Source organism: Protopterus annectens, chromosome 10.part0, assembly GCF_019279795.1.
Source record: "Protopterus annectens isolate FY-2018-M chromosome 10.part0, PAN1.0, whole genome shotgun sequence".
Lineage (NCBI taxonomy): Eukaryota > Metazoa > Chordata > Ceratodontiformes > Protopteridae > Protopterus > Protopterus annectens.
Genome location: NC_056744.1, coordinates 1,707,320,313 through 1,707,347,679, shown reverse-complemented (window position 1 = coordinate 1,707,347,679; position 27,367 = coordinate 1,707,320,313). Strand labels below are relative to the sequence as shown.

Genomic DNA, 27,367 nt, shown 5'->3' with positions numbered 1-27,367 from the left:
TGAGCCAACCTCACATGACAATTGAACGATGCACGACGCTGAACCCTTCTACCTTGCTCCCAACTCCTGCAGATGGCACACTGCACAGCTGCCTGCAGGTGATTGAGCAAAAGACACTGCCTAGATCTCACGGATGTTCCCTTGGATGATGCCGAGGTGACATATTACGTGGATGGCTCATGCAAAAGAGGTCCTACAGGAAAGAACCTAGTAGGATATGCAGTAGTTTCTGATACTGAGATTATAGAAGCAAAATCTTTACCACACAAATTATCTGCACAAGCAGCAGAATTGATTGCTTTGACAAAGGCATGTACCTTAGCAAAGGGTAAATGTGTGAACATTTTTACTGACAGCCAGTACGCTTTTTCTACTGTACATGTTTTTGCGCAACAGTGGAAAAATCGAGAAATGACAACATCTACTGGCAAACCAATCAATCATGCACAGTTTATTTTAGATCTTTTAGAATCTATTCAGTTACCTCAGAAAGTAGCTATTGTAAATGCATAGCTCATACCAAGCAACAGGATAGGATTTCAAAAGGTAATGCGAGAGCTGATACAGCTGCAAAGCAGCAGCTTCAGAAATATTTCTTTTGAATGAGGAATTAGAACCCTCTGAGATTTTAGACTTAGAAATGTTGAAAACAATGCAGACACTTACTACACAAGTTGAGAAACAAAGATGGATAAAACGAGGAGCAATTCTCGAAAAGGGGCTGTACATCTCCAAAGAGGGAAAACCGATATTTCCATCTAATTTGTTTAGATATGCAGCTTTGTTGAACCATGGGCAATGCCATGTCTCAACAGGGGGGATGGTACAGTTGGTGAATCGAGTGTTCACAACATATGGATTTATAAACTATTCTAAAAATTTTTGTTAGTCATGCCACGTTTGTAATAAACATCATGCACAAGGGGTGTTAAAACCCAAGCAAGGGAGTTTCCCTACACCACCGTATCCATTTCATACTATCTGTATGGATTTCATAGAATTGAGCAAATGTGAAAATAAGAAGTATTGTCTTGTCATTGTAGATATGTTTTCCAGATGGGTGGAAGCCTTTCCGACCAAAAATCCAGATGCAGCTACCGTAGCGAAAACCCTTGTTAAAGAAATCATCCCTAGATTTGGCATTCCGGAAAGGATCTACAGTGACAATGGCACACATTTTGTAAACCAAACCATACAACAACTAAGTAGGTATTTTGGGATTTCTTTAAAGAATCATTGTGCGTATCACCCTCAATCTGCAGGGCTAGTAGAGAGGCATAATGGGATTTTAAAGAGTAAGCTAATAAAGTTAATAGCAGAAACACAGAGAAATTGGGTCTACTGTCTGCCCCTGGCACTGTTGAGCATGAGAAGTGTTCTGAATGCAAAAGGAATGACTCCTTTTGAAAAACTATTTGGAAGGGCTTATTATATACCTCAGTGGAAACCTCTCATGCCCGCAGACCAGGAAGCTGACTGTACACTTGCAGGGTATATGAGAAATCTGTTGAATTCTAAACATCTGTTGCAGTAAAATTCTGTTTCAGATAAAGAACAAACCAGACCATCAGAAACGGCAGTGGCCCCAGGCACCTGGATTTGGGTGAAGATAATTAAGAAAAAGAACTGGACATCACCAAAGTGGGAGGGCCCATATCAAGTGCTTTTGTCAACACCCACTGCAGTCAAGGTTGCGGAGCGAGAGTCTTGGATCCACCTGACGCACTGCAATCCAGTTAAGAACTTTGAACTGGACAAAAATCTTGTTACATGTCAAGAGTAAAAATGATAGAATCCAGAGCAAACAGGAATGCAGAACAACCATTTCCTCAGAAGTATTGCATAATCATCCTGTTTACTATACTAGTGACAATAATCTTTTTGCTGTGGCCTTTCCTTTTCTCAGCCACACAAACTGAACTGAATAAATGTGAAGCGTTACTCATAGACTGGCACCCAAACTTCAACACTTACCAGGCAATTAAATATGTGTATGCTGAAACTTTTAATGTTTCAAATTGCTGGATTTGTACATCTTTGCCGACAGCATACGGGGGATTACTACTGACTGCAGTCCCCCTAGGGGTCAATGAGACCTGGGAAAACTTGATTTATGATACCTCAACCGTTAAATCGCAAGTTAAATTGCATTGTACTTGTCTGTTCCACAAAAGAGAACTGTGTGTTTTTATAAAAATTATACTGTTCAGGTGGGTTGGAGCAATTGCAATGTGACTGTTCCTTATAAATGTTATACCAAAGCTAACAATGCAGGTTCTTATTGTAACACAAACTATGATACATTTCTTAAATTGATGCATAAAACAATTAATGAAGTACAACATAATTCTGTTCTTTTTAAGCAACTGTCTATAATTGATCAGAAAATGTTTCATGCAGGGCAAGTGTATATTAATAGCAAAGTTACTACTAAAGTAGAGGATTGTTATTTTGTGTGTGGCAGAAAGGCATACAAATGGTTACCTGAGAATTGGTCCAGCAGTTGTTTTTTGGGTTATCTGGTTTCGGCCATACGACACACTGCAGTTTTGCTTCGAGAAAAAATTCAGAATGCCCGAGAGGTCACCAAGAAACCTGTCAGGAAACCTGAAAATCCAGTGGGCCAAATTGATGCTGGCTGGAGAAACCATCATTCTGTGAGCGATAAACTGACAAATATGGACCCGAGTGATACTGTTATATCGTGGGCAGACATATTTACCAGCATATGGAGCAGTGAAATCGATTTGGGAGCTGAGAAAACTGTCTAAACTTCTGAAGTAATGAGCAATGCAACTTTTTCCGCTCTCGAATTGGTGACTGATGAACTGAATGCTATGAGAACTGTAGTGCTTCAAAACCACATGGCTCTCGACTTGACCCTAGCGGCAAGAGGCGGTACTTGTACTTTAATCCAAGAAAAGTGCTGTTCGTATATTCCTGACCATCAACACGAGATAGACAATCATCCTGAGGTGATTCAGCAAGTGTCGGCCATGACCAAACCAGGCCCAAACCCACTGATGGACATTTTCCAGAAATGGTTTGGGGGTGGGGTACCATCCTAATGAACATCCTGATTGCCATTTGTGTGGGAATGCTCCTACTGGGAGTTTGTGTTTGCTGTGGCATCCCCTGCATGATAAGACTGATTAAAGACTTTATAGACATGTCAGTTTCTGAAACCTTATATCAAAGTACTGAGTTTGAAGAACTGTTAAAGACTGAAACGCTTTCATAAGTTTAAACTGAATGACTCTCTTAACTGCAAATCCTGAGTGGAAGAAGTTATGAGAAGAAAACAAACTGTTTATGCTTTTTTGAAAGTAGAATAAAAGTATTAATAGAGGGGAAATGTCAGAAAAATATGTATTAGTGTGCGTATTAGTAATATGCTAGTGCATTTAGAGCTTGAAAAGGGTTAACACATTTATTCTATTTCATACTGCATAAATCCGTACAAACTGCAGATGCTTTCTGACCTTGTATTGTCATGAGATATGCGCAGCTAAAATCTTTGCTATATGCCTTGGAAATTTACTGAGAAGCAGATGATTTCTGCTTGTGTTGGGAAAATAATGAATAGAACAATACCGTTTCTATAAATGTTATTAGACTTAGACAAGAAGTTCTGTTTGTGCTATGAGAAAATACACAGCTGCAGAAGTTGTAGATAATTAGAACAAAGACTGCTTGAAGAATATGAACTGTAATCAGCATTTGCTTTATGCCTGAGTTAGAAAAGTACCTTGAATTGTAACACTGTACAATAGAAGACTGTAACGAGCTAGTGGCCACCAAGGCCAGGTTGTTTTTCAAAAAGTTTCTCACAAATCTAGTCATGTCAGCAGAAAATCTTGAGCAACATCTGCTGTGAAACAATACTGAAAGTTGTATTTGATTATGTCAGCCTTAGAAGGCAATGTCTTGTAAAACAGTATAAGAATGGCTTACTTCCTGTTAGTAGTTAGACAAACTCTGTAATTGCATGTTTTTGTCTCCTTGCAACAAGTTATTAAATGTGCCTTAACTGAACCCTACGTGTATTGGTCTTTAAAGTTTTTTCCTTTGACATCCAGCTAGGCTTCAAGAAAGTATATGACAAGGTCTCAATAAACTGATTTGGACCCTCCTATGATGGTTCAAAGTCCCAGAAACATCAGTAGAATTAGTGCAGGCTATGTACAATGTCCCAGTGAGACAAGTATGAACAGTGTTCGGACTCACACAGGGGTTTTCTGAGGGAGTGGGTGTGCATAATTCATCTCCTAGCCCACTGCTGTTCATACTGGTGATGGACTACATTAGTAAACACATCTTATGGGACAGATCAACAATGTTGCTGTATGCAGATGATGTAGCATTACAGACAGACTGGGCAAGAACTTCAGCAAATGATAGGGGAATGGAATATAAAACTAAAGACAGAACTGAATAAAAATAAGGCAGCTGTAATGGCAGCAACTGAAGAAATCCAAAGAAGCTGAGAAATGAGACATAAGGGAAGACACTGGAACAGGTTAACAGTAGCTGGGAGGGGTGCCTGAGTAGAAGGTAAGCAGGAATCAGAGGGGCTGCAGCCAACTAGCACAGTGTGTCAGGGGTTAATGTGAGAAAGAAGAATGTCAAAGAAGCTGAAAAGTAGAACAAAAAGTAATGCCAGTGCTGCGGAGGCCAATCTGAGCTATTAAAAATCATCCTTTTCTTGTGTCGTGTCTGACCTTTGAAGCACCCTTGGAAAGAGAAGAAGAGGCAGAGGTGACACACACATGAATTTTTCCAACTGAAAAGAGAGCATCCTTTCCAAGCTGTGTTGATGAAACCTCTTTTACAAAAAAACTTGGCAGCTGGTGGTTTAGTGGAAGTTTAACAGATCTATGTCTGGAGTTCCCGAAATATGAAGATCCAGTTTTCCACGTGGGGATCCATGATTTGTCTGCTTAACACATCTGCCATATGGGAATTGGGAAATGAACCATGAGAGATGAAGGACTGAATCCTAAGCAGTCTGCAGTCAGTCCGACTGAAGAGACAGTGGAGATAACTTTGGAGATCCGAACTTTTTGTTTGTCTAGGGGGCCAACTGGGCAAAAATATTCAGTCTCAGTCATTCAGTCAGAAAGCACAGCATGTCTTGAACTGGAGCTCACACGGACTTTTATTTCGCTCACAGAATACCCTAGGCATCTTAGCATTTCAATGCACATAGAGGGTTTTCCGCAGAAGGTTTTTTCAGAATCGAACTTTCGTCCAAGTAGTCGTCCAAGTAAGGATAGATTTGAATTCCTTAAGCTATCACTGGAGCCATCACTGAGCCAGAAACTCTGAATACTCTTGGTATGATAGCCAAAAGGGCAAGGGCAATGCAGACTGAGAATGAGAATTTCCAGCTCGGCATAAGATACTCTTTCTGCAACTTAGTCTTATAGGCACATGAAGGTAAGCTTCCTTGGAGATCTAAAGTTACCATCCAGTGATCCTTAGCAGAGGTAAAAAGCTGTTGTTACGTCAATTTTGAACTTGGGAAATGTCCAGATAAGTGTGAGGGATAGATAAATCCAAAATTGGTCTCCGTGTTCAGTAGAATCATCCACAGTGAATCAGGGAATAAAGGAGAACCTGCAAGTCTTCAGTCAGAAGCTCTCAGCCTTGAGCATTGCTCAAAACTCTCAAAGGTTCCACCTCCTGCTCCTCTTATCAGGATCTTATCATAGGGGCATACCTTATCTTATCATAGTAATCCATTCTCTTCATGTTTCTAGGCAAAGACCCTGAAGCAATGAGGAGAAACCCCCATCAAAAAAAACTTGGCCCCTTGCCCCTTACAGAAGCCTTGGGAAACAGAAGGGGCCCCCTTAACCTAGGAAGTGAGGGGAAGAACAGCCACCTGGAGCCCCAGCCAGGCCTACTCTTCCTGAGTACAAGAAAAGAAACATCCTGTAACCCCTGAGACTCCACTCCAAAGAAACAAAAAATAAAACTGCTCTGGCCTGTTTCTAAAGAAAACCAAACGCCAGGGACTGTCGGTTCTTCCCCCTCTCTTTGCTGTTTTGTCCTTGGCGCTTTTGGTCGATTTTCGCGCCGGAGCATCCGACGGCATTTTATGTTACAACGGACTGAGGGATGGCGTCGGGTCATGCGATAAGTACCCTGGACGACTGGCGTCAGTCTAATGCACCCTGACCCCTGAGCCATATATACTTTGGTAGGGGCCGACTGCAGTGGTACAGCCAGTACTACTCATGGTTCAGAAACCTGGGCATTGAAGCCAGAACAGATGAGAGGTGATGGAGATGAAGTGTCGGAGATAGGTGGTAGGATCCACAATGTGGGACAGCCTAACAAAATGAGGACATCAGTGCAGAAGACCTAGTAGCTCCATTTTTAGAGAAGATCAAATAGAACAAAATATGGAGGTTTTGGCAGATGTGCAGGAAATCAGAATGCCTAGTAGATCCATTTGTAGAGAAGATGAAATAGAACAAAATATGGTGGTTTGGACAGATGTGCAGGAAAGCAGAAGACAATCTAGTGAAGATGATTTGGGACAGACAGGAAGAAGGCAAGAGAAATGAAGGTGTCCAAGAGATGGATGGACTGTGTAAGGGAAGAGCTGTGACAGTCAAGAATAACTGTTGAAGAAAGTAGGAGAGTGTCACTGAATCGCAAGAAATGGTGACAGTTGACAGGACACCTTAATCCCCATGTAGAAAATTGGAAATATAGATGATGATGTTAAATGATGCATTCTGGTTCTAATGCACAGGCACGCTGGATCCCACAGCCTTGGCAACACACTCAGAAGTATTAAAAGCTACATAAATAAAGTTTGCCATTGTGGATACTTTTGCTAACTGGGATGTAAATGCCTTCTGTGGGTCCAGCAAATGACTAGTTAATAGAGTGAAACATTTCATCAGGAAAAAAAAATCCTTTGAAGCTTCACTGTACTAATTCAGCTATGCAAAGGAGAAAGTGAAGGACATGAGGAAATGCATAAGTGCTGCTCTAAGTTGTCCACTACACTGGGCTCAGCTTTTGAGTGGACCTCTGGGGTCTAGGGTAGAGTAGCTCTTTTAAGAGCAGTTGCTGACACTAAATATCTGGTTTAAAAGTCTAAGACCAGAAACACCATTCCTTGGAGGGTGCAGGATACATAATGCTTTTTAGGGACTGGAGCTGCCACCAAAAGGTTCATCCAGGCAGTGCCTGTTGCAACTTTAAGAATTTTGGCCAGTGGGAGAGCTACAGGAGGACTGTTGGATAAAGTGGAAGGAACAACATAGAGTTTCTCTCTTTGAAATATTAGGTTCAGAACTTTCTCAAATCTGGAAGTCATCAGGTGGGGACACAGGGAAGTCAGTGTTTATTCGAATGAGCTATAGGGGACTCTTTGGGAAAATCCATGTGCACTTTCTTGTATGCAGCTGTTATTTACATCTTTGGAGGTGGTGAGGTGGCTTTTTCTTGTTGAAAAATGGTCAAAGGGAGTTGTTGAAGTACTCTGGACTGTCTGCCTTGAAAAAGAATCAGGTGGGCATCAGGAGTCATATGAAGGTAAAACTGGAGAACACTATAATGCTGGCACCACAATAGGGTGTGGTGTGGGGGAGCCCCAGAGCAAGGACGAGTGCTTGCACAAAATTAAAACTAACATCAAAACCTGCATTAGTCCTGAGAATTCCAGCCAGATTCTCAGTTACCAGCACCACAGTCTCCAACATAAGAAGTGAAGACACAGGGGTCCGTCAGCATCAAAGCCAAAAACCAATCCAGGAGTAATCATTAGGGTCCACTCTGGCAACTTCAACAAAGACAATATTACATTTCTGAGTCCTGAAAGGCTGTTTGGCTTCATAATTCCTGCCTTAAAATTTTGAAGTAATATCACATTTTAAAAGAAAGGAACAAAGAATGGCAAACATTTATCAGAAGAAACTGTTAAACAATCAGTAAACAATCAGAGAAAAATATGCTATATTTTTATACATTACCTGAGAAATGGTAGCCAGGAGCTACTAAGACACAAACTGCACAAACATTATGCAACAATTCATAAATCTAGCAAGGGAAAACATTGTGGTGCATTATGGGATATGGGGAGGTACTCAGCAGCCTGAGAAAGTCGAATGTCAAACAGTCCCAATGCTGTGAATGAAGACAAACTGAATTTGAATATTAACACCTTAGGAGACCTAAGAAAAAAATTATAGATATATGATATTTAAGGGAGAAGTATAAATTACATAAGGGGTTATTTCACATAAAAAAAACAAATGATTAAAACTGGTGTGATACAAAGGATAAAATAACAAAAACATGAAAGGACATAGGAATTTAGCTTAAGAAGGTGACAGTACCATACCTCTCAATCTCTTAGAACAAGAAATATAGGCAATGCCATGAATAAAAGTGGGGCAAAGGCCCAAAAATAGGGACAATTTTTAAATATTGCTTTTACAAACTTAGAAACAGGTTATGCATTAGCATGAATTTTCTGAAGGGTAAGAAGTCTGAAACTCAATGTCTGTCATTATTTTCTGACTTCAGTATTTAATGATTTACCACTAACTTGCCAGAAAAACACAATTTAATGAAAAATGGAATAAATATGAGGCAACAATCTGGATAGTCTGCTACAATCTGTACAGTTGAAAGGTATGGATAGTACCCATAATAACCTAGTGAAAGGGAATTATACAGCACACAGAAAAAAAGTTTTAGCCATGTAAGAAATGCCCTTAATTATGAAGAATGATCATCTGTGACTATATAGGTTCAATAAGGAGAAATACTACCTGTTGGGACCATCTGTAAATAAAAAAGGGGGCTGAGATCACCCCAATACAATATGCATATTTTAGAATGTCTGTTTGATTTCTGCTTTATAGTCCCCAGTCCAGCTTTCTGTCCCAATCTCTGGTTATGGTCTGTTTGAAGTCTGCATATTTCTTCAGTATTCCTGTGAGCTCTTTCCAGTTACTCCAGTTTCCTCCCACCTCTTAAAACATGGTGATTCAATTACTTCTACAAACTGTTGATTTATATTCATATGCATTTGTCTTAATGGCTGCAAAATTGTTTACGAGGGACTGATTCATGAACCATGCTAACTGTATCAGACATCATGACAGCATTTTAATTTGCCACTCATTACTCTCTGAAAAGGATATCACTTCCTAAGAAGGGGTCTACACTTACCAAGAGAAATTAAGGTTTCATAGTTCTGTGCCATCACTTCCCTGTGAAGCTCCTTGTCTTGTTTTCTTAACATCTTCCACTCCTCTTCTGAGAAAGAAATAGCTACATCCTCAAACAATACTGGTACCTAATTAAAGATAAAAGGTGTGCTTCAACATTTGTTTTTAAAGTACAACTGAAAATCTGCAGCATTTTCACTAGGAAACACAGGTAGTTGTTACTAAAAAGTCTATCTATTGTGCAAAATATGTAACATTGGTCATGGATTATCCAAGAGTGAATGCTAATCCACCCCCCAGCCCCCATTGATAATGTAGGTATTACCATGTTGATCTTGTTGCACAGACTTTAACACAGTATTATAGAATGACCCTGGCAAACCAACACATCTAACTCCTTTCATGGTACTTAATGTAACTTGCAACTCCACATTATCATTGTGGATTCACATGGTTCTTATAACCTGTCCCTTAAGGACATTCCTAGTCACATGACCAGGTTGTATGCAGGCTTTATGTAATAAAGCATGCCTTCTACGTGGTTTTCTATAAATCCATTTGTTAAATCTCTTACTTTCATCAATTTTAATACACATAACTAAATATTCTATAGATTTATCAGAAACATGATGACTGAACTTCAGAAATGTCATGGTACCATGAAGGCAATTTATAAAATCAGTCAACTCATCTAAACTGCCAGTCCATACAAAAAACACATAGTCCACAAATCTTCTGTAAAAAATGAAATACTGTGTATAAGGGTTATTGTTGAAAACATGAACTTGCTCCCAGTAGGCGAAGATAAGGTTGGCATAGTGTTGGCATAAGCTACACCAACTCTTTGGATAAAAAATTCACTATGAAATATAAAAACATTAGGCCGCTTTCAGCAAACAAACTAAAGCGCTGGAAGTTAACATTTTAAATATAAATGTTTGCAATGACAGAGGCTTCATTTGAAAGCAGCTATTTTCCATAAGGCAATTCCACAGGGCCTACATGTCTTAAAATGCATACTTATGGCACTCAGTATCCCAATTTACTCAAACATTGGCAGTCATTAAACCCTCAGGTTAGCACCGATTATATGCCATTACATTGGCAGTCATTAAACCTTCAGGTTAGCACTGATTATATGCCGTTACACTGGCAGTCATTACACCTTCAGGTTAGCACCGAATATATGCGGTTACACTGGCAGTCATTAAACCTTCATGTTAGCACCGATTATATGCGGTTACATTGGTAGTCATTAAACCTTCAGGTTAGCACCGATTATATGCGGTTACTTATTGACTATTTTATCTATTGAAACATTGGTATTAAAGGAGATTCGGACTTTACAGTTTGAGATTGTGAATAAATTCACACTGAATATTTATAGAACCAGTTTGGGTGACTTACATGAACAAGTGGCTATGTATGAGAAATGGCTGCAAGCCACTAAGATTAAGAAACTTCAACGGGAATTACAAGATGTTAAGAGTGGAAATGTTTTCTCTTGGCCCAGGATAGTTTGGATCATGGCAATATAAGCAACACCAACATTGCTACTGTACACACAGAGAAAGCTTCCACTTGAGCATTTATGAATTTGGGCAACAGTAATGCCATTAGAGAGTCTGCTTCTGTGACTCTGTCTACTTCTGCTTCATCAAGTAATACAGTCACGACCTCTTTTTTCACTTCCAGCCCCTTTACACATAGACAGGGATTACAAGAGAGGACATTCAGAGAGCTGAGTAAGGAAGGGGCATGTGGCATGTGCAGCAGCTCAACCATCCAGGGACAACACTGCGGATGGTAACTTGCAACATGCTACAAAATCCAATGGGTTCGTTTTTAATATTTTTTTCTTTTGAACTGACTGATGAAGAGATTTCCATCAACATGTTTCTGATAAATCTATAGAATTTTTAGATGCGTGTATTACAGTTGATGAAGGTAAAAGATTTAACACAGGGAATTACAGTAAACCATGTAGAATGAATGCTTTATTACACAAAGCCAGCATGCACCATGGTCACTCATGTGACTAGAAATGTCCTTAAGAGAGACAGTTTTAAGACCCATGCAAAAACACAATAACAATATGGAGTTGCAAGTTACTTTAAGTAACATGAAGAAGGATGCTATGTGCACTGACAGACAATGGCCCAGTACTTATACTGAATTGCATTTCAGTCATAAATACATATCAGGTAATGGATGTGTATGTCTGACAATTTTGTATACATGTGTATGCATGGTTAAGTGCATTCTGTGGTATTAAACACAAAGGTTAAAATATAAAACAGTGTAATGCATGTTATACTATTAGTAAACCTGGCAGTGAAATCATCAAACCATCTGTAGGTTCTCTAGCCCATTATATGTGCTGCAAATATGGGTAAAAATCTAGTCCTAAATTAACTAAACCAAACTTGGATTTATGCTTTCTTTAGAATGGAACTTTTGATAAAACTAAAATAATGCATTTATAAACAAAATTAGAGTGTGAGGGTAATAATATAAAAACTGATCAGTGGAATAGTTACAATGATCAGTTTATTGACGCTTTTAAAAGAGACAAGGAATCCATTGTAAAGAGGTTAAAATATATAAATGACAAATTGCTGCAACAAGTTAAACAACTTAAAAGTACACTAAAAACATGTAATACCATACCAACTACTCCCCAGTATCCAGCCATTTCAAATTACCATGCTACAGTGAGTGTGGTGGGAGTCTTCCTGGGAAGATGACCAGCTTCCCTTATTCCTTCATCATAGAAATGATTAGGTCCCCCACGCATCCCAACAAGACAGAGGTCAGTGTACAACCCCACAGAAAAGTGTATTTATACATGTCACACCATCTGCAGTTGCACACTTAGCGTCAGCCACACCCCAACCTGAACCTTCTAGTATTGTCCACCACAAAACTTTATTCTCTGACTCGGAAAGCAATGGGAGCATTTTATTTATTTATTTATTTAACAATTGTTAACTGGTAAAGTCCAGCTTTCTAAGTAGCCAATTTTCAGTGTAGGCCCAGGGAGAAATGCTCCAGACGCATGTCTTTATAACTTGGAAGGAAACCAAAACACCCAGAAGAAACCAACATGAACGCAGGGAGGACATGCAGACTCCACACAAAATGCACTCCACCCGCGAATCGAAATGGAGAACCTCTTGCTGTGAGGCGACAACACTACCACTGCGCCATCCTAATCGCACAACATGATGAGGTAGAATATCTAGGTAAAAAGGTACACTTTATGTGCAAAAAGGCAAGACAGGTTACAAAGCAAGAAGAACAGATTGAAAATTCACTATAAACCCTCGGAGAGAAATCATATCCGGATGGTACTATGGCATTAACCCACAGACTTTGGATACTTGCTAATTTCCATACTATAATTAAAACTTTTCCTAACATCAGGCAAGACCCACAAAAATTTAAGGATGAATTAAGCATTGTTATTCAAATAAATAAACCCACCCTGGCAGTTTAATGCAGATGTTAAAAGCCGTAGTCCTGCCCAATATATATGCAAAAATTGTAAGAAAGCTGGATTGGCCAGAGCAGGAGACCAAAATTACTCAACCGCTGAAGGGAAGAGGGCATTAACTGAAGTCATAGAGAAGCTCTTAAGAAATTTTACAAGTATTTCCTGTTAAACCAAATTGGGATAAAACTGCTGCATGTAAGCAAGGAAAAGAAGGAAACACCATAGGTTTATAAGTTCGTAGGTAGGTACTAGGCTATCGGCCCAAGGGCCTACATAAGCCTAGCCAACAAGATTCCCTGGCTTATGCCACCCAAGAAAGTTATTTTCCTGTGCCACTGTCGAGCACAGACACAGAAGTGATCCCCAGGGTGTATTTCCTATTTCCCATCCACTCATCAAGATTTTTCTTGAAGAGTGCTAATGAAGAACTTTGCTTGACATAGATGGGTAGGCTGTTCCAAAGTATGGGAAGTCTCTGGGACAAGAATATCCTTCCAGCATGTCCTGTTTATTGTGGTGACAAGGTTTAGGTCCCTAGAGCATGTAGCTCGGAGGGATTGGGATTTCTTTAGGTGTAGCATGTCCAACAGCTCTGGGTTTAACATAGCTTTACATGTTAGGTAGAGATCACCTCGGAGTAGGCGATATGCTACAGAGTAAAGCTGAGTTTTTTGAGACTGTCAGTGTAGGACATTTGAGGTCAGTAATCCTCTTTGTGAGGTACTTCTGTGGCCTTTCCAGCTGCTGCAGATGTCTTGTGAGGTACATTCCAAAAGGGGCGTTGTACTCTATAATGGGTCTAATGAGTGTCAAGTAAAGGGGAACAATGACCGCTTTTTTTCCTGGATGAGAACCCTTTTATGATGAGGTGTGCCACGTAGAAGGACTTCCTGACTACTGTGGCGATGTGACTATCAAAGGACAGACTACTGTCCACCTTGGTCCCAAGGTCTCTTATCACATATTCGGTGTTAAGTAGATTGCTGCCTATGCGGTAGTTCATGGGTACAGAGTTTTTACCAAAGGGGATGACAATGCACTTTTTGGCATTGAGCTAGAGGCCATGGCTCTGACATCAGGCATCTATCTCAGCGAGGCCCTTCTGTAGAATGTCCACATCATTTGGGGACTTGACTATGGCTCCTAGTTTGCAGTCATCTGCGAACTTCTCTAGCCAGAGGCCTTCTGTGTTATCCTGTACTTCAGAGAAGTAGATACCAAACAGGAGAGGGTCCAGGACTGAACCCTGTGGTATTCCACTTTTCACTGGTTTGAGGTCAGATTTGGAGTCTGCAACTTTTATAGTGTGGGTTCTGTCAGTGAGCCAGTTGGCAACCCATCTTGTGACGTAGGGATTTATACCTAGTTTAGTGAGTTTAGCTATAATTCCAGAATGGGGGATGGTGTTGAAAGCCTTGGCGAGGTCAAGATAGGCTGTGTGAACCACCATACCCTCATCTACGGCTTTGGTGACTGCCTCAAAGAAGTCGATCAGGTTCAGAAGGCATGATCTGCCTTTCACAAACTCGAACTGGGTGGGATCCAGAGTTTGGAGGTTACCAATGTCTTTGTTTAGGAATTCCATGATAAGTTCCATGGCCTTGCAGAACAGGCTCGTCAGGCTAATAGGGGAATAGTTCCTGGGATCAGTGGTGGCTCCCCCCTTTGTGGAGTGGATTAACTGTTGCTGTGCACCATTCAGTGGGCACAAAGCCTGATGTGAGGCTATTATTGAACATTGTGCTTAGGTGGGGAGCTAGTTCGTTCTGAAGTTCGTGCAAAACACAGCCTGGGATGTTGTCCGGTCCCATGGATGCTGTGTTTTTGGCTTTAGAGAGTGCAGCTTTAACCTGTGTAGTTGTGATTACAGGGACTCTACATTCTTCCTGTATAGATATGCACCCTTTAGGGGGTGTGGGGGGGTGTAAAGTTAGCACTAAACCTATCTTCCAGGATGTTGGCAATATCAGTTGGTTCAGTAATTTTCGTGCCGTTGTGCTGCAACTCAGAGCAGATCTGGGTGTTGCCATCGAGATTCTTGACATAGCTATAGAATGCTTTGTGGTTGTCCTTAGAATTAGTGGCAATTTTGTTTTCGTAGCTAGCTTTGGAGGATCTTATAAGGATCTCAGCTTCTTACTGAGGCTGACCAGGGAGCTCCTCCACTCATGGGATTTTACTTTCTTTTGCAACAATTTCTTCCTTCTGTTGTACAGTTTGTTTATGGCAGGGTACCACCAGATTGGCTTCCTTTTTTTGTAAGATAGCATCTTGGTTCTGTTTGGGATAGCACGATCCATGCACTTGTGTAACTGCTTATAGAGTGCATTTGTGAAGGATTCAGCAGTTGTAACTGTATTGTCCATCTATATGGGTGTCATGAAGTTCACCACTTCTGTCTTAAGAAGCAGGAAGTTGGCTTTGGAGAAAGCTGATTAGTTTAGCAGAATTAAGAATGTACTTTCAGCACTTTCTGGTATTTCAGATCCAATGGCAAATGCTAATTTATTCTTTGTGCACAGACTGTTAGCTAATGTGCAGGCATTAGTAACGCAATACCAGGTCACTTGGCAGGAGGAGGAAATAGATAAGTTAATAACATTCACAGAGCGCTACATGGACCAAGTGGTCACCTGACAGGAGGAGGAAATAGATAAGTTAATAACATTCACAGAGCGCTACATGGGCCAAGTAGTCACCTGACAGGAGGAGGAAATAGATAAGTTAATAACATTCACAGAGCACTACATGGGCCAAGTGGTCACCTGACAGGAGGAGGAAATAGATAAGTTAATAACATTCACAGAGCACTACATGGGCCAAGTGGTCACCTGACAGGAGGAGGAAATAGATAAGTTAATAACATTCACAGAGCACTACATGGACCAAGTGGTCACCTGACAGGAGGAGGAAATAGATAAGTTAATAACATTCACAGAGCACTACATGGGCCAAGTGGTCACCTGACAGGAGGAGGAAATAGATAAGTTAATAACATTCACAGAGCGCTACATGGGCCAAGTGGTCACCTGACAGGAGGAGGAAATAGATAAGTTAATAACATTCACAGCGCTACATGGGCCAAGTGGTCACCTGACAGGAGGAGGAAATAGATAAGTTAATAACATTCACAGAGCGCTACATGGGCCAAGTGGTCACCTGACAGGAGGAGGAAATAGATAAGTTAATAACATTCACAGAGCGCTACATGGGCCAAGTAGATAAAAAGAGAAGGGATGCAGAGGATAAAATGCCGAGTTTTGTAAGAAGAGGTACAGGCAGGGACAGAGGTAGGAAATTTAGAGGAACAGCGATGAATGTTCAACAAAAGCTGGGAGAAGGGCTCGTCACAACTGTGGACAAATTGGATACTGGAAAGGAGACTGTCCAAATCTGCAACAGCAACAAGATCAAAATCCTTCTAATGTTTCTCTACTACCCCCACCCCCAGAGTGGCAGTTGATGTCCAGAGGAATGTTCTGAAAATACTTGGGGTGAAAGGATGAGGTAATCATAAGTGTTAATAGAAGAAGGACCTTTTGTTAAGTTAAAAGTAGGACAAAAAGATTTTCCATTTCTGAATGACACTAATGTAACTCAATCTGTGTTGAAAATTGGTCACCAGGATAAAATTCCATTATCATCTGAAAAAGAGTCAGCAGTGGGTGTCAGCTAACACTCCCACTGTTTTTTTCCTGTATGTAAACACATCCCGATCTCCTTAGGACCGATTGAAAATAAGCATGCCTTTATATTAACACCTCAGCTCCAGCAACCTTAGTAGGTAGGGATCTGATTTGTAAATTAGGACTTACTATGCAGATGGTGTTTATTTAGATGTACTGGCTGAATCTGAAGAAGAAGCGATTGCTGAACTTATTGTTACTGAGGAAAAAACAGAAGAGCCACCTCTGAGTGCAGATGACAGACTGTTACAGATGGTTCCTGAAATGTTATAGGCAGGACATTTTAATGAGGTGGGTCTGTTAAAATCTGCTGTACCTGTAAAAATGTGTGTGGATCCTACAATCCCACTTCCTCCTATAGCACAGTATCCTTTAAAACCAAAGGCACAGCAGGGAATCAAACCTGTAATTGATTCTCTGCTTCAGCAGGGAATTATACCAAAAACAGTTGCTGTAATACTCTTATTTTTCCAGTTAAAAAGCCAGGCAGAGGTACATACAGGTTTATACAAGATTTAAGAGCAGTACATCACTTTGGCATCCCTTCATACTAAGTAGTACCAAATCCAGCAACCGTGTTGAGTTGCACACTACTGTGGGCTACTTGCTTTTCTGTAGTGGATTTATGTTCAGTTTTCTTTCCCATCCATTTTCATTCAGATAGCCAGTATTTATTTGCCTTCAGATATGGGGCAATTCAATATATGTGGCTATGACTGCCACAAGGGTTTGTTTATAGTCCCTCAATCTTTTCACAGATTTTAAAACAGGTACTTGAAGAAGCTGCAGTAGCATTGTCGCCTCACAATCAGACGCTGTCTAGTTCGATTCTCAGCTAGAGCGTCTTCTGCGTGGAGACATGCGTGAATGGGCGTACCTTCGTTGAAGGTTGTGCATCAGTGCTGGTAACTCGGCATGCAAAAATCAACTACCAATCATTAGCGGACCGGAGTTCCGCTGTGGCGACCCCTAACCGGGAAAAGCCGAAAGACACAACAACTTGAAGAAATCCATTTCCATGCAAATCTGTGTTGTTACAATTTGTAGATGAATTACAGCTTCAGATACATTAACACACTGTCAGCAAGATACTATACATTTACTGACTAAATTAGCAACAAAGTGACACAAAGTATCAAAGGAAAGACTTCAGTTGTGGTCACCTAAGGTAAAGGAGACTAAATTAGCAACAAAGTGACACAAAGTATCAAAGGAAAGACTTCAGTTGTGGTCACCTAAGGTAAAGGAGACTAAATTAGCAACAAAGTGACACAAAGTATCAAAGGAAAGACTTCAGTTTTGGTCACCTAAGGTAAAGGAGGAGTAAACAGAAGGACACTGAATATCACGTGGACACAGGCATGTCTTGTCTTCCAGTATAGAAGGTGACATAAAGGTACCCTGTGCTGTTACTCACAAGCAGCTGCAAACTTTTCTAGGTTTGACTGGATATGGTAGGCAGTGGGTACCAAATTAAACAGAAATTGCTAGAACTCTGACTGATATGCTCAAAAAAACACACCATATCTGTTGCCCAGGAAAGGAAAGAAAAAAGTGCTTGTACTTTCTTAAAACAAGCCCTTGCTACAGGCCCAGACTTAGGACTCCCACATTATAAGAAACTGTTCACCTTGTTCTGTCATGAAAGGGGGTTTGCATTAGTTCAAAAAAATCATTGTGATGCATTTATGCATTTAGGCCTACTGCATATTACAATTTGTTAGACCCAGTGGCTAGAGGATTACCAGGCTGTCTGCAGGCAGTAGCAGCAATTGCAATGATGATATTGAACAATCCACATCACTGGTCCAAGGACACAAACATACAGTTGCAGTTCTCCATGCAGTATCTGCACTGTTGCTAAAATCTAAGGCACAACATCTTTTTAGCTGTCAGATTAGCTAAACAGAATTCTTGCTCATTTCTAACCCTTTTATCACCATTGAGCAATACCAGTTAGTGAACCCAGCAACCTTCCTACGTATGACAAGAGATGGTAAACAGCAATGAACAGGAATGAATGTTCAACAAAAGTTGGGAGAGGGGCTCATTACAACTGTGGACTGTATAATTGTGACCAACCATCTGCTTTCCCCTAGATGCTTTTTGAGAGAGACTCCAAAGGACAATGCAGAAATGGAATTGTTTGTGGATGGATCATGTGGAAGAGACAGAAATGGAAACTTTTCAATACATACTGCAATGCCTGCAATAAATTAAGTACTGTGCTGGAAAAATACTGAAAGTTGTTACTTCTGAACAAATTGCTGAATTGATTGCATTTACCAAAGCTTGTAAGGTGGCTAAAGATAAAGGTATGAACATTTATATAGATAGCCATTATGGGTTCAGGGTAGCCCATGACTTTGGGGAATTGTGGACACAGAGAGGATTTTTAACATCAACCGGTACTGAAATAAAAAATGGAAAGTTTGTAAGACTTAGCAGATGCTTTGCTGCTACTAAAGGCTTTAGTTGTAGTTAAACTGGAAGCTTATATAACGGGAGACACTGTCACTGTGAAAGGTGGGTCTATATCAGATCATCGAATCTCACTTCAGCAAGTGGCTCTTCAAACAACTAATCATCAAAGTCACTAAGCAGCGAACAAACGTTTCAGCGAAAAGTTTCCTAGGGCAAACCAATGGTACTCCACCCTAGCAACCGTAAACAAAACCTTAAATCTTAACACCACTGCAGGTGAGGGGCTGCACGTCCTACACCCCTAACTAAATATACCAACTCTGAAATTGCACTACAGTGGGGAAAAGGCAAATTCCAGATGGTGGGCAACCATCAGCTTGCCCTAGGAAACTTCTTGCTGAAAAGTTCATTAGCTGATTAGTGGCTTTGATGATTAATTGCTAGACGAAGAGCCATTCACTGACGTGAAATTCTATGATGTGATATAGACCAGTGAAAGGTATCCAGTTAGCAGATTATGCAGCCAAGCTAGCTGCTAGACTAGATGTCACTGTCAACAAAATTTGGCTTTTATTGTGCAGAAAGTATCCACAAAAGCTAACAATCCTTGTAATTTTAATGATTTAATTACTTTCAGGATGAAGCTTCACAGACTGAGAAAAAGAGGTGGATCAATACAGGTTGTAAAAAGCATCCTGATCTAATATGGGCACATACTGATGGCAGGCTAGTAGCACCTTTGGCCATTCTTCCCTGATGGAAAGGGCATACCACTTACCAAATCATACTGGTAAGCATGAACTTCTTAATTGCATTCAGCAGGACTGGTTTGTCCCTCTTTCTCAGTCTTTAGGTAGCCATTATGTAAATAATTGTGAGATCTGTTTGTCACATAATATTGCACCTCCTCCAGAAACCATGCCTTCTGCTTTAATCCCCCTTCAGGACCTTTTATAAATGTGCAAACAGACTTCCTACAGATGAGGAAATGTACTACATTTTCACATATTTTGGTTACTGTATATGTTTTTTTTTTCAGTATGGTGGAAACCTATCCATATGGTAAGTGTGATGCTGAAACAGCAGTTCAGTGATAAAAATTGTTAAAAGAATGTATTCCTAGATTTTATGCACCTCATAGTATTAATTCAGATAGACATACTAATTTTACTGCTGAAATTGTCAAGAAATTGTGTTCCATGTTAAAAATTTCTTTACAGTTACATTGTCCCAATCACCCACAGTCATCAGGTCTTGACAAAAGGCCTAACCAGACTTGCCTCTGACTCTAATGAGTATGCGAGGAACTGTAAATGCTACTTGTAAATAAATTCTTCATGAAATTCTTATGGGTCATCCGATGAAAATGCCACCTTCCTCACCAGTGAGGAACTGGTATTTACCGAGCTATTGTTCAACACTTGTTTCTATCTTACAGATTTTTCATAAATGCACTAAGGAGACGTTTCTACCACCTGCAACAGTTTCTAGTCATGATTTATGGCCAGGTGATTGGGTTTATGTGAAGGTGTTGCAACACAAATCTTCTTTGGAGTCGTGATAGAAGGCAGTTTATCTTGCAGTAAACTGTGGAGAGATACCGAATTGGGTCCAGGCTTCACATTGCAAGAAAGCTTGCTTGATGTCTCCAGAGTCAACTGAAAATGGTGCCACACCTCCTTCTGATGACATCACTAAAACTCCTCTGACTGCCTCTGATTGACATGAGAGAAAACTGCTTCTTCGAATGCTGAATTAATGTTTCCAACTGTTGGGTGTGTGGATTTGTTACTCATGATGCCAAGGGGGGCATTTCAGTGCTACTGTCCTTGGGCAACAGATTGATTTAGAAATGTAAACTGTTGTAGAAAATCAAACTTGGGATAACAATATGGGCTGAACTAAGAAAATATATTACCAATTGGCTGCATCGACACAAGCTGATGCTTGTTATACCAGAGAAGGAACTGTGCAAGTAGGGTACAGCAGTTATATTTTTTTAAATTTTTGCATATTTCTTTTTAAAATTTTTTGTCGAGTGTCTATATTTTTATTTGACTGGATTAATTATGGAGGGTTTCTCCCTGGGCCTCCACTGAAAATGGGTTCCTGACCCAGTGGACTTTCCAGCCAATAAATTTCAGTAAATAAATAAACACATTCATATGGCAAATAAAGAAAGGACTGAAGTCCAAGCCACCGCTGGCGCCTTACAAAACCAGTTAGCTCCTGATTACATACTGGCCTCAAAGGGGTGGAGTTTGCCATCTGATCAGAAAACAGTGCTGTATTTTTGTTTCACACTTTTATGATGAACAAGAAAGGGTGGCTGATTTTTATGGAACCTGCCATTACTGTCTAAAACTGAGTCTGTTGGAACTTGTTTGGATGGTTGAATAAACTATTTGGAAATGTTAGCACCAGTATAATGCAAAGTTTAATTACTTTTGTTATAATCATAATTTTTATAAGTCTTGTACATTCTGTTATTAAAAATCTTTAATTATACTGTTTTGTGAGAAAAGGTACACATGCGATGGTTGTTATACATGAAAAAACATCTCAGAGCTTATGTTTGATAATGGTATAATTCAAAATAATCTTGGACTGTGATGCTTTTTAACGTCAAAGTGGGGAAGCTGTAGTGGAGCTGCATATATTTCTTTAATGCTTGTTTCACAAAAGTTCTCACTTAAAACAAATTCCTCTCTCATACAAAGAACAGCTCAACTTTTGTTAGAGTTCACTAGAGCTTAGCAAGCAGGTGGTAAATGTTTCTTTTAATCAGGCAACCATTAAAGAAATATATGTATCCTGCACTTTATGAACAAGTACTTGCATGGAACATTGTTGGAGAAAAGTTTGTTGAAAGTGAGCACATAAACTATGCCAAGATAATAGCATGAGAAATGTTTTAAGCGCTCCTTCCATCTGCATCTGTTTTCTCCTTTTACCATAAAAATGTGTGTAGGTCTTTTATCAAAGATATGAAAGTTTTGAGAGTTGCATATTTTTTTGCTATTTCAGAAAATATAAAAGGGCTTGTATCAGTACATATCTCAGTATGGAGAGACATTCAACTATATTTCATATCATGACACTGTTCTAATAAATAAATGTGTTTGCATTCAGAATATTTGACTGTGTACTGAACTTTAACAGCTAACTGATATCAGGTGATATCAAAGCTTTCATTTTATTTATTATATATATATATATATATATATATATATATATATAAAACTATAAATATATATATATATGTATATATATATATATATATATATATATATATATATATATACATACATATATATACATACACACACATATATATATATATATATATATATATATATGTTTTTATATATATATATATATATATATATATATATATATATGTATATATATATATGTATATATATGTATATATATATATATATATATATATATATATATATATATATATATATATATATATATATATGTATATAGATTTTAGAAGTTTTTTATCTGGTTCAGTTATATGTTTGATTATCTGAACTACCCAGGTCCCAATTAGTTCCGATAATCAGCTCTCTACTATATTGTAAATGAGAAAATGCCAAGTCCAGAGACAAGTGTTCTGCAGAAAAGTGAGAAGCAACAGAACAAAGTAGCATCAGAACTTCCCAGAACACACGCTCTCCGCTGGTAGAATGGCAGCACAACAAATGGCAAAATATCAAGATTACCTTACCTTAAGCAGTGTTTGCACCAAATGGGCAACAACAACAGTAAATGAAGTATGCAGTCAACCACCAACTTACTCTCCAGTCAATTTAACACAACAGATACTAATCAAAAAGATAGTAAAGTCATTTATAGTTTGAATGTCTAGAAACAAGTAAATATCTGTATACCTTATCACTGTCTATTGCTGTTACCTGTAATAACTATACCTTTTAGTATATATAACCATGTTTTGTTTATTGCAGCTTTTTCGCTTAGAAATTGTCTGTAAACAGATTACATCTAGATGGAAAGTACAGTTATGTAAAATATTACCAAAACAGTGGATGCCCTTCCTTTCACTTTTGCAGTATTCATAACACGTGGGATCTCCTGCCAAGAATAGCCCAACTTTTGGTCAGTATACCACAGCCTTTACATCCTCCTAGCACTGTTGTCAGTTGTATGCTCCCCAAGCAGGAGTAGGGCATAAACGTGATGTACATTTATGTCATACCCCGAATTAAAGTGCCCCGGGTGAACTAGATTCACCCCAGTAGAAAGGAGAACATAGGTTCATAGGTTCATAGATTAGTACTAGGCTAACTGCCCTTGCAGGCCATTTTAAGCCTAGCCAATTATCCCTTGTGAGAGTCAAACCCTGTACCTTGTGTTTGTAAGGCAAGCACCTTAAGATGCACAACCAGAGGGGAAAAAGAAACACAAGACAAAGTCAAAAACTCCTTGGTCAACAAAGAGTTCCCAAGAGAAGAAAGGAAGAAAGAAAAAGGGGGGAGGGCAGGACAGAGGGAGTGAAAACTGCAATAGTTAAAAAGCACATCTACATTTATGGTTAGATTTTACACAACTGTACTATGTCCTGTGTTATCACTGTTGCAGTACTGATAATGCGGGAGGTTACCAAAGGTATTAAAAGGGATTGGATGAGGAAGGCACAGAGGGACCCTCTGCAAACCCATGAAGGATAGCCCTAGCAAATCCTGCCCTAGCTCTGGAAAATTTATTTATTTTACTTCCTTAACATTTGTTTACTGGGAAAGTCCGACTTGGAATGAACCAATTTTCAGGGGAGGCCCAGGGAGAAACACTTCAGACATGTCTTTGTAACATGGGAGGAAATGGGAGCACCAGGAGGAAACCCACATGAACACAAGGAGGATATGCAGACTCCTCACAGAAGGCAACCCAGCCAAGAATCAAATCAGAGAACCTCTAACTGTGGGCGACAATGTTAACCTCTGCACCACTGCACCATCCATTTACATGATATCCACCTTGTCATGTTTAGTAAGACTGCGGACCAAAGACCATGTGGCAGCTTCAAGGATGGCTTTAGTATCCAACCACTGGAAAAAAAACTCCAGAAGAGGCCACTACCCAAAAAAATAAATAAATAATAAGCTTGAACTGAAGCAGAAAGCTGCTTTCCATGAAAAGAAGAATACAAATAAATGGCCTTAGAAATCCAGGAAGAAATGGTTTGCCTAGAAACCTCCAAACCCAATTTCCTGGTATAAAAAGAAACAAAAAGCTATTCAGATTTGCAGATAGCCTTTGTCTTATCCAAATAATACCTCTGTAGTCTATATAGATCCTAGTTGTGAAGAACCCTCTCACTAGAAGATTGTGGAGAAAACGAAGGAAGGAAGCTGTATAGACTGATTAAAAGACAACTCATTAACTGCTTTGGGCATAAAAGAAGGATTATTATGCAGAGATAACTTGTCCCTATAAAAAAATCAAAAATGGAGGAACCGCCAACAGAGCCTGAAGTTCAAAAATGCTCTTGGCTGAAGTAAGGGGCAACCAACACGTGCAGTGTTGCAAATACGAGATGAGGTGGGCTCAAAAGGAGTCTGAGTCAGTTTTTGAAGAACAAAATTAAGGTCCCAAGAGGGAGGAATAGGTTTTCTTGGGGTCCTGATATGAAGGACACTTTTAAAGAAAATGTTGACCTCAAAAAGAGAGGCCAATGGTGGGTTCAAGGGCAAACAAGCAGCGATTACTGACAAGTTAGCTTTAACAGAAGCATATGCTAAGCCAGAATGGAGCAGTTCACACAAGTAAGAAATGACCAAAGGGAACATGGTAATGCTTGAGACACCAAGCAGGAAAATCTGTTCCGTTTAACCATATAGGAATTTCTGTTAGTTGATTCCAGGGCCACCTGCAGAACCCCAAGCATGTCCTCAGAAAAGAAGTGTGAACTGAAGAGTGGACAAGTGACGGTGAATGAGAGACCCCATGTATTGTGTGAGATCCAACTGGTGAGGTAACTTATGATGACTGGTTCTGACCAGATAGAAGGAAGAACCAGTGCTGTCTGGGCCAAAAAGGGAGTCACCATCAAGATTCTTGGGGAGTCCTTCCTGATTCTGTGCAGGACCCTGGGAAGTACAGGAAGAGGAGAGTAAGCATATAGCAACACTCCCTAAAGACTTGGTATCTGCTTTCCAAGTCAGAGGACTTGGGACTGCGGAACAGAAGTAAGGAGGATGTGCATTCAGAGGAGGAGGCAAAAAAACCCACTTGAGGAATGCACCCACTGATTACTATGTCCAGAAACACCTCTTGTGAAGCATCCATTCATGAGTTAGTGTCCTGGTTCTGTTCAGGGAGTCTGCCACAAAGTTTTGTTCTGAAAGAATGTATACCACCTGAAGAGGGGTCTAAATTCGGAAATTGAAAAGACGTTTACATGAATACGTAAACTTCGAACCGTATAGCACGAAGTGGACTTAGAGCGAAAGTTGAAAAACGTGAAAATGGAAATATCGAATTTCCATGGTTGGTCTGTCTGTGGATTAGCTGCATAAGGTAAGTGTTGGATAGTTACAGAGTTTAGGATAGGGTGCAGGTTAAGGTAAGTGCTTAGACAAGTAATGTATGCTAGATTTAATGTAGGGTTACAGGTAGGGTTTTGTTAAATGTATGTATGTAGGTTATTTATTTTGTTTGTGTATATTTTTGTAGGGGAAGTGTGCGGTAGTTATGGACCTTAGGGTTAGGGAGGGGTTAAGGATAGTGCATAGTTAGTTGTGTATGTGGGGTTTAGTGTAAGGTTAGAAGTAGAGTTTTCTGCTTTACTTTACGTTAGAAGTAAGGTTTGGTTAGGTGTATGTATGTGGTTTATTTATTTTATTTGGGTAGGTAGTATATAGCTAGTGGTGGGGTTGGCCGACTATGACAGTTCGATTTTTTTTTCGCTGTTTAGTGCGTTTGGGATTTTTGCAATATAGGGGTCGATGTTTTGGTATTCGCACATAGTGTTTTTCGCTTTCGTAATATACACCCCCTGAAGAGTTACCTAATGGCAGGTAGCCAACTCCCAGGTCTGAAGGGCTATTCTGCAAAGATAATAAGACTATGTACTCCCATTTGTTGATATAACACATACCTCGGTGTTATCTGTAACAATCTTTAAATGGAATGGGTTGAATAGTGCACTGTTCCAGTAAATCCTAAAGTACCCCAGAAAACAGAGGATGTTGGTCTGGATGAGTGTGAGAAACCTGAGACGGTGGGGGGGGGGGTGGTGGATTTCCACACCATAAAATAACTGACAGATATTGGACCCAGAAGTCTAAAGTAATCTGTTGCCAGACAAGGACAGACAGGGGAACCTGGCTGAGGAGAAGGGAAGAAAGTATTTCAGATGGAGGCAGATTTGTCCTGAAATGGGGAATTCTGATTTCTAGAAGTTTGGGTGGGTTTATCAGAGAACATATGCTTAGGAACCCTATTCTCCTTGGAAGGCTGATGAGGCTGCCTACATACAAAGACAGGCATAAAAGGATAATTCATCTGAAATTTGGGTATGAAAGAAACAAAGATTTGTTTAATATTCTGCATCGCTTTACCTTTGTCTTGTAGAGTCTTAAGCAAGTTAGGAGCAGTCATACCAAACAGATTCTGATTGTCCAAAGGAGCACACAAGAGCTTGGCCTTAATATCCAGGTAAAGCCTGGAGGTGAAGTCAAGATTACCTCCTGATAACTGAACCTGAAGCAGCAGTTCTACAAGACGCATCAGCTGCATCATAACTACGTTTGATGGAATGATGGGCAACCTGAGAAGTGGAACTCAAAAAAGAGAGGGCAGCAGTCTTGCCTTCAGAGTCAGGAAGGTGAGACAACACCCTCTCTCCCAAGTTGGAAAAAAAGGGCCAAAACATACCTAATGACATGGATTTGATAATTAATGGCCCTGAGGGTCAGATGGGGAGATGTGTACACTTCTTCTCCCATCTTCTCCATTGCCTTACTGTCTTTATCAGAAGACAGAGGATTGAAAGAGGACAAATGCTTGGATAACGTGTCGGCAGAGAGACTGAGAGATACCAAGAGAGAGAGAGAGAGAGAGAGACTGAGAGATGACAGCAGGGTCTGAAGTAGGACAGTTTTACAAGGTACCTAAAGGCTTCAGGCACCTTATAAAAGTGGTCAGACTTCTGGAGATTGGGAATCAGATCCTAAACAGGCAGATTAAAAGTGTATTCAACAAGGCATCCAAAACAAAAGGAACAGGAGAAGGACTAGGCGATTCCATCTGCAGCAGCTCATAAAACCAGTCTTGAATATCAGAAACTTGTGAGCAATCCTACATAAGATGTTCCATCCTAATAACTACTGTGTCTCCAAAGGATAACTCCTCAAAGAGAGTGGCTAGGGTTGGATGGATGAAATTAACTGATGATCTTGTCATTTGCTCAGTTTAAAAACTCTTTCTGGCTTAGCAGACCTAGTGGCATTTGTGAGAAGTCAGATGAACTACTTAACTGGACAGCTGATATGGATAAACAGAGAAGGCATACTTGTTGTCTTTGTAGG

General features: G+C 39.9%; 1 long non-coding RNA gene across 1 annotated transcript in view; it reads right to left on the bottom strand.

The window, feature by feature from the left end:
* Window positions 1-9,206: 9,206 nt before the first annotated feature.
* The window catches only part of LOC122813946, a 63,079-nt gene continuing 44,918 nt past the window's right edge, over window positions 9,207-27,367 (bottom strand). The window contains exon 3 of the long non-coding RNA XR_006366747.1: window positions 9,207-9,328. This is a non-coding gene — a long non-coding RNA (uncharacterized LOC122813946). The remainder of the gene's footprint in view (window positions 9,329-27,367) is intronic.